The sequence below is a fragment of the Phoxinus phoxinus genome (assembly GCF_949152265.1).
Source record: "Phoxinus phoxinus genome assembly, chromosome: 16".
Classification (NCBI taxonomy): Eukaryota; Metazoa; Chordata; class Actinopteri; order Cypriniformes; family Leuciscidae; genus Phoxinus; species Phoxinus phoxinus.
Genome location: NC_136891.1, coordinates 34,514,097 through 34,522,624, shown reverse-complemented (window position 1 = coordinate 34,522,624; position 8,528 = coordinate 34,514,097). Strand labels below are relative to the sequence as shown.

At 38.4% G+C, this 8,528-nt stretch overlaps 1 long non-coding RNA gene across 1 annotated transcript; it reads right to left on the bottom strand.

The window, feature by feature from the left end:
- Positions 1 to 2,167: 2,167 nt before the first annotated feature.
- On the bottom strand, positions 2,168 to 7,701 carry LOC306983527. Its single transcript, XR_013794380.1, has 3 exons — positions 7,330 to 7,701; positions 6,219 to 6,384; positions 2,168 to 5,395 (listed from the first exon to the last, which is right to left on the bottom strand). It is a non-coding gene; the product is annotated as an uncharacterized lncRNA (long non-coding RNA).
- Between the last annotated feature and the right edge of the window lie 827 nt (positions 7,702 to 8,528).

Below are 8,528 nucleotides of genomic sequence, written 5' to 3'. Positions count from 1 at the left end.
TCGGAGTTCCTCGTCTGTTTTCTTTCTTCCGCCCAGTAACCTGTGACTCATCACATCTCCCGAAGGATGAAGGCCCGCGGGCACAGGAAACGGCTAGCGGGTCACAGGAGGTCAGCTGGGGTCAGGCGACGCTGATAGAAGGTTGATGGCAGGTTATTAACGCTCTAATGATGACTAAATCTGGCTTGTCTCCATGGCGCCTTGCAGTTGCACTTCACTTGTGTGTATTTTAGCATGGCAGAGTAACTTTACACTTCTGCTCTATTACAAGGTAAATCTGGAATCTGAGGGAGCAAAAAAATGGAAACATCACAAAAATACATGTTTTATATATTTACGGTAGGACATTTACTAAATATCTCCATGGAACATGATCTTAATATCCTAATGATTTTTGGCATAAAAGAAAAATGGATAATTTTGACCCATACAGTGTATTTTTATAAAATAAATGTAAAAAAATGTATACATATATATAGGCCTATATATGTATTATATATTAGCCTATATGTAATATATATATATATATATATTTATTTATTGTAATTGTAATTTTAAAAATATATATTATATAATATACGTATATCGAGGGCCATGTACAGGAATAGATCACCCAGAAAAATATATTAAATCTTTGAGATTTTTTGAAGCTTAGCAGCCCTCGTTTGCTTTTAATATATTAAAAAGAGTGGGCAGAAGAAGAAAAAACTTCACACTTTGTGTTCTACAGAAGAAAGAAACATACAGGTTTTGAACTAATATGATTGTGAATAAATGATGACAAAATTTCCATTTTTGGCCAAACTATTCCTTGAAAGACTGAAATATTCCAGTGAACTGAACCGGTCAACAGAAGGAGGGAATTAGACGAGAGAAGGTCCCAGTTTTCCTGCAGTGAATCTGAGTTCTCACTAAACACTCGCTGGCCGTGTTGAAGTGAGTCTCTGCATCAGCTGGAGCGATGACACAGCGGTCCGGTCAGCTCAGTCCGTAACTGTCCTGTTGTAGAGCAGAGGATCTCTCGGCTCCCGGCGCACACCTGCAAATCATTTTACTCCAGCTTGTTTATTTAACTCTTTCTGAGGGCTACCAGTGTGTCCTCTGCGCTCCAGTCACACCGAACTCCATTCTCCCCAGAGGGAACTCCAGCAATTAATGTGAACCACAAACAAAAAGAAAACAAATTAGACCAGGACGCACACACTTCCAACATCTTAGGGGAAAAGGTGCATTTGCTTCAGAATAATGGAAGAACGATTTGGCCAAACGGAAATGTGCAGTTATTCATTGTTTGATGTTTGAGCGTTTCCTCCGCTGACAATCTGGTCTTTGTTACAATTTACCAATTCATCACAAATAGACTTCAAGAAATCAAGTCAATTAGTCTGCAACTGGAAAAACAGTTGTGTACGCAGGGATCTGTTCGGTCTCCTGGACAAGCTTACCCTCTGGAGTCGATTAGTTCTCTGCTATGGACGCATGCACACAGGCCTCGCTTCACCTCCGAGTCTCTCCCACCGCCAGAAGATTCAGATCTACGCCGATCTCAGATAAAGAGCTCATTAGTGTGCGCACAACTATACGGGGAGCGCGCACAGTTATTGGTCCTCCGCCCCGCTCTAATCTGACCTGTTTTTAGCTAATAGTGTGCAGTAATGGGGACATCCCACTGAACACATGAGACAAACTCCTCTGCTACCCAGCTAACAAAATTATGTTCTGAGAACGTTGTGGGAACGTTGATTTGGAATGTTCTAAAAACGTTGAAATGTCCAGTTTGCTTAACGTTGCTGGAATGGTTTCTTAATGTTAGCAAAACATTGTTGGAACGTTAGCATAATGTTGCTGGAACGTTATCTTAAGGTTAGCATAACGTTGCTGGAACATTAGCATAACATTGCTGGAACGTTAGCATAATGTTGCTGGAACGTTATCTTAAGGTTAGCATAACGTTGCTGGAACATTAGCATAACGTTGCTGGAACGTTAGCATAACGTTGCTGGAACGTTATCTTAAGGTTAGCATAACGTTGCTGGAACGTTAGCATAACGTTGCTGGACCGTTAGCATAACGTTGCTGGAACGTTAGTATAACGTTGCTGGAACATTAGCATAACGTTGCTGGAACATTAGCATAACGTTGCTGGAACATTATCTTAAGGTTAGCATAACGTTGCTGGAACATTAGCATAACGTTGCTGGAACATTATCTTAAGGTTAGCATAACGTTGCTGGAACGTTATATTAAGGTTAGCATAACATTGCTGGAATGTTAGCATAACGTTGCTGTAATGTTAGCATAATGTTGCTGGAACATTATCTTAAGGTTAGCATAACGTTGCTGGAATGTTATATTAAGGTTAGCATAACGTTGCTAGAATGTTAGCATAACGTTGCTGGAACATTCTTAAGGTTAGCATAACGTTCATGGAACGTTATTTTAAGGTTAGCATAACGTTCATGGAACGTTATCTTAAGGTTAGCATAATGTTGTCGGAACGTTCGCATAACATTGCTGGAACATTGGCATAACGTTGCTGGAACATTATCTTAAGGTAAGCATAATGTTCCTGCAACGTTTTCCCCCAAAATGTTATTAACAATACAACATTCAAAGAACATTAAAATGTCCACTGTCTTTCATGTGAAAATGTTATTTTAAGGTTAGAAAAACAATTCTGCACCATTCGTTCAACTTAATTTTTTTATTAAAACAACCATGTGAATTATAAGCGCACTTTTACATCACATCAAAAAGTAGAACATTTCATATGATTATCATACATTTTAAACGCTACATAATAGCTTAAAAAAACAACTACAAATATTTTCATGTAAACATTTAAATGAAATGAAAACTGTTTAAGGTTCACCAAAAAATTATGTCAGTAATTACTCATGTTATTCCAACCCCGTAAGACTTCCGTTCATCTTCAGAACACAAATTAAGATATTTTCGATGAAACCTGAGAGAACAGCACCAGTGATCGTTCCAATCACACAGAACGAGCAGTGATCTGCGTTTTATGTTGGCTGCTAGGCAAACACAGAAACAGCTGTCCTGTCAGTCAAGTAAACATCAAATCAGCCTTTTATTAACTTTGTTTACTTTCTGTTAACATTACGATTCCTGAAGTCGTTAAGCTCCTGGTAACCCGCGAGAGCACCACAAGTTTATCCTCCATCATCACACTCTCCGGCGTTCAAAGCAACTGTAGCTTTCATCACTACAACGGAAGACCCGCCTCTCCATTCATTCAATTGGACAGTGGAAAAAACACTTTTACCGCTCGGAGTTGATTTTTTTAAACTCCAAAAACGCGAGGCGCCTGAGGTGCATAAACAGCGCGCAGAACGCGCACTGCCATAGAAATCAATTGAAAAAAGGCACCTCTCACTGCCAAAATCGCATTAGGTGTGATCGGCCCCTAAATCAGCTTAAAATAACGCATTTATCGATTACATTGTTTCGCCACAAGGTGGCAACAAGTGACAAAATGTATTTGTTATTGAATCATTTATTAAAGAGAATGTAGTAGTATGATGCTTTTGAAATAAGTCAGAAAGGCGTTTGCTGTTCTCTTCTCAGGCGCTCGTGTTCTCAGCGCCGCCCGTCAAAATAAAAGTCCCGCTTCCAAAACGTCGGCCAATCAGAAAAACTAATCGGCCAACGCCGATATTTGAAAAATGCCTTATATCGGCCAATATATCAGCCTGGGCGATATATCGGTCGACCACCCCTAGAGTGGTCCCAGCCCTAGAGTTCACGAGATCAGCGAGAACTGAGAAGATGACGCAGATGGGTCTCGATGTAGTGCGGCACTTTTGTGAACTCACTCAAGAGGCCCACAAAAATGATTGTCGTTGCTTGATAAACTTAAGGTTGAGCCACTGTAGTCACTTGGACTATTTTAACATGTCTTTACTAACTTTCTGGGCCGGCAGAATGAAATTGCCTAGAAGCCTATGGAGGAGTGAGCCAGCTCGCATATTTCATCAAAAATATCTTAATTTGTGTTCTGAAGATGAACGGAAGTCTTAAAGGGATAGTTCACACAAAAATGAAAACTCTGTCAGTAATTACTCACCCTCATGTTGTTTCAACCCCGTAAGACTTTCCTTCATCTTCGGAACACAAATTAAGATATTTTTGATGAAATCTGAGCGCTGTCTCACTCCTCCATAGGCTTCTTGAGGGATTGAAACTTGCCGGCCCAGAATAGTTATTAAAGGTGCAATGTGTAATATTTCTGAGGATCTATTGACAGAAATGCAATATAAGATCCATAACTATGTTTTCAGTGGTGTATAAAGACCTTACTTAATGAACCGTTATGTTTTGAGTCATTTATATCTACATAACCGCAGGCACCCCCTTCTATGAAGCTCGACATATTGTGACGTCATGTTTCTACCGTAGCCGACAGCGAACAAACAGCGCTACAGAGCGTTTCGTCACTAACTTGAATGAGAAGCTGCAGAAAACACATATTGTTTAGGACAAGAGCCGACGGAGGGTAAATCTAAAAATCACGGGTCAACATCGGTGTGGCTTTTCACTGATGGAAGGGAAAAGCTTTCCCTTTCACTGAGGGAAAAAGGCTTTCAAAGCGACGCCGAAGTTGCCTGTTTTCTGCTGGATGGGTAAGGTATTCCAACTTTAACATTGCAAATGAAAACTGTTGTTTCATAATGTTAGCATTACCTAGAAGCTAGCCATAGACACCGTGTGAAGTGACTTTTCCCTTGTCAGTGGTGTAAAATATGTAGGTATATTGTTTTATGTAACTTAGTTATTCTCCCTCCCTGTGTTATGGCTTTTCTATGTGGGGAGAAATGTGCTGGTTACGTCGGCCACCGTAGCTTCTCCTTCCAGTTTGAGAAGGGAGGGATAGGTCGTAAGTGACTGGCTGTTTGCAATTCGCAAACCTCACCACTAGATGCCTCTAAAAATCACACACTGCACCTTTAAAGACATCGTTAAAATAGTCCAAGTGACTACAGTGGCTCAACCATATGTTTATCAAGCGACGAGAACACTTTTTGTGCGCAAAAAAACAAACAAAACTAATGACTTTATTCCACTATTCATTATGTTCTCCGTGGGCCTAAGTGTGTTTACGTAGTATAACTGCACATAGTATATCTGTGTTGCACGTCACCACGTAGGCTCACCATTGGCCGACGCTGGTCATGTGTGTGATGCGTGTGACCTATGGAGGAGTGAGACAGCTGTCAGATTTCACGAAAGTCTTACGGGGTTGGAACAACATGAAGGTGAGTAATTACTGACAGAATATTCATTTTTGGGTGAACTATCCCTTAAATATAAGTAGTGTGGGTGTGCCAAACTAGCACTGTGGTCCAGTCTGTGGTCCAGTCTCTTCATGCCCCGTCTGTGGATAAAAAACAGATTGACTGATGTTACTAAAAATTGGTGAATTATTATTTCATAAACATTTGATAATAACAGTGTGGCTACTCCATAAATGTTAACCCTAAAGTTATTTAGACTGTGCTTTGAGTACTATAAATTTATATTAGTTTTTTTTCCAACTGCAAACACATGTTTTCAAAACGATGTCACCCTTTTTCAAAACTCTACACACAATTCCCAAAACTGCACACACAAAATGCCTCACATCTCCTTCAAAATGTAACACTGCATTCAAAATGCCATAACCACATGACAGAATGAAGCATTTGCATCAAATGGCAAACACTTCTTTCATAATAGTAAATTTTTGGATATACCATGTAAACACTGTTGTTCTATATCTAAAGCACTCTGGTCTTTCATAGGCTTATATCTTCACTTCAATACAATGTTCTACAGTGACAGTAATCTGCTGAGAGCGGGAACAAGTACACTAAACACCAATGCAATGTAGAAACATAACATGTTTTTTAGGCCAAACATTACTGTTGTATACAGTAGCATACAACACAACCATAAACATATGTAAACCAAAAGTATATTCTTTAGAATACAGTAAAGAACACAATTGTGTGTGTGGGGTCTCTGTCCATTGATGGCATCAATAGTTCAAAACATCTGACCTTTGACCTATATGTGATTGGTTAGTGATCAGTAAAGCAAAGTGTTTTCACATGTGAGGAGTGTTTTTTTTCTCATGCAACAGTACATTCCACAACAACATGCTGGCACGCTGACAAAATTTTCGTCTTCGAGCATAGTACGGGGATAGTTTCTCTCACCTTAGAGCTTCAATTCAGAGGTCAATGCATCCAACGGTTGTCCAGTAATGGGATGATGTCTGTTTGGTATGCTTTGGCCTTGAGGGGGAAGAACTAGTAGAAGCTTGATGCTCCGCATCCGCCAGTTCAGACGCCCGTCCCATTGGAAGTCTCTGTGGGAAAAAAACTGTAAACCACACAAGATTAAAATGTAGCTTACAAATGTTATACAATGGAAAGGTTCAATAACACATTGTAAAGGATTAGCTACACCTAAAAAATTAATGAACTTCCATCATTGAGGGGAAAATAAGATAATGTGCATCAAAATTCTGTGTAACTTTACCTGCTAAACTTTTCTAATTTGTACTAATTTGCCATACTATGGAAGTAGTAATATAATACTTTCATTGTATGACAATAGCAGCATTGAGAAAGGTCTTCTTTGAAGCTATTATAATAAAATTATAAAAATGTATAAACCAGGGCTTGGCATTAACGTTAACCCTGGTCTTGTACTTGTCCTTTGGACAAATAAATCGTTCATTCACTTGTAAAAAAACAAAAAGTAGCTTGTCAATGAATATATACATTTTTTGAAGTAAGGTTATTCATCTGTGTGTAACGTGTGTGTGTGCGCGCGCGCGCGCTGTATGCTTAACGTTAAATTAAAAGAGCACATTAATATGAAAACGGTGATTCAACTGACTTGGAATTAACGTTAACTTACCTGTGAATTAAGCGGTTGCGTGACATTCATGTTAATACTAGGCATAAATGGCATTATAAAACCCCAATTTGCCCTCCTGTAGGGCATTCCGTCATGTGAAAACTACGAAATAACCGTCCAGTGAATACTTTTAAGTTAATTAATTTTAAGATAATTTAGTTTACTTCCATTCACATTGAAAAATTGCCACCAAAACCTTTACAAAATCGTTAATCAAGATTACAAGCCTAAAGCCTAAACTTACAGCTAAAGTCTAACAGTTGAGATGCTAACGGACTTTTCCCGAAGACACTAAACCATTTCTATAAAGTAAATATTCAACGGAAGCGTGTTATTTACATGAAAGAATGTGTCAGAAACATTTTTATGTACTATTTGTGTAATTTTGGGGACTAAACTTACCTGAAATTAGCGAAACCAACAGTGAGAGACAGAGTTGCTGCTTGTCGTCAGTTGAGCTCCCCGCCCGTTTCCATGGTAACTCCAGTTCAAATCTGGTTCAAAAGCAACTCGAATGTTCAGTGCGCGCGCAAATTAAAATACGTAGAAGTCACGCAGCATTTACATGAAAGAAGAAATGATGGAGGGAATTATTTGATAATCAGATAAAATATCCTGAAATGTGAGGTTAACATTAAGTGTATAGACTCGTGGCCATCACCAAACTGTAAACGGAATAAGAATATGAAGCATTGAGTGTAAAACAATGTTTACAAAGTCATTTATAATAGGTTATAATAGGCTATAATATAATGTAATATAGTCTATAATATTATATAGCTTTATATAAATGGTTAACGTGGTGTATAAATAAAATGGCTAAACATTTATTAAAAACTAAACATGATAAGGCATGGATATATTTTATGAAATATAGGCTACACAATATGTACACAATTTACAGATGTAACATGAGGAACAATTTAAAAGGTTTATGTTCAATGTATTTTTTAAATAATATATGTTCAAAATGTATTTCAATATATTTAACAGAGCTTCACATAATGTGAATAGCATATCTATAAATTACAGGAAGGTATGTCTGTCTGTCTGTCTGTCTGTCTGTCTGTCTGTCTGTATACTGTTAACCACATATCTCTCGAACCGTTAGTCCAATGGATTTCAAACTTGACATGTTTCTTGCTACGGGCACGAGTAAGTGCAGTGTCAAGTTTGACGTTGTTTGGATTAGAAATGCAAAAGATATCGCTAAATATATCGGCAACAGAAGGTAATTGTTTAAAAATAAACATTCTGACATAAACACTCTGTCAGCTAAACATTTAGTCAGCTGCACTGTTTACTTCTGAATATTGTATTTTATTCACAGCTTTTCTCGGGGTTCACTGTGTAGCCTGCTCCCTGAATCGTGTAGTTAAATTTTCCATATTTATTGTATGTCATTATGTCAGTATCAGTATTTGCTTTCATGCACAAATAAAAATGTCACTGAACTTTTGCTGTGTGATTGTAATGAGCCTAACCCAACCCTAACCCTAACCCTAACCCTACCCTAACAGGCACTTTGCCATCAATAACCTATTCGCACACTGTTTGCTCAAGCGTAGCGTTTTCTCTGAGTTACTGTGTGTAGCCTGCTG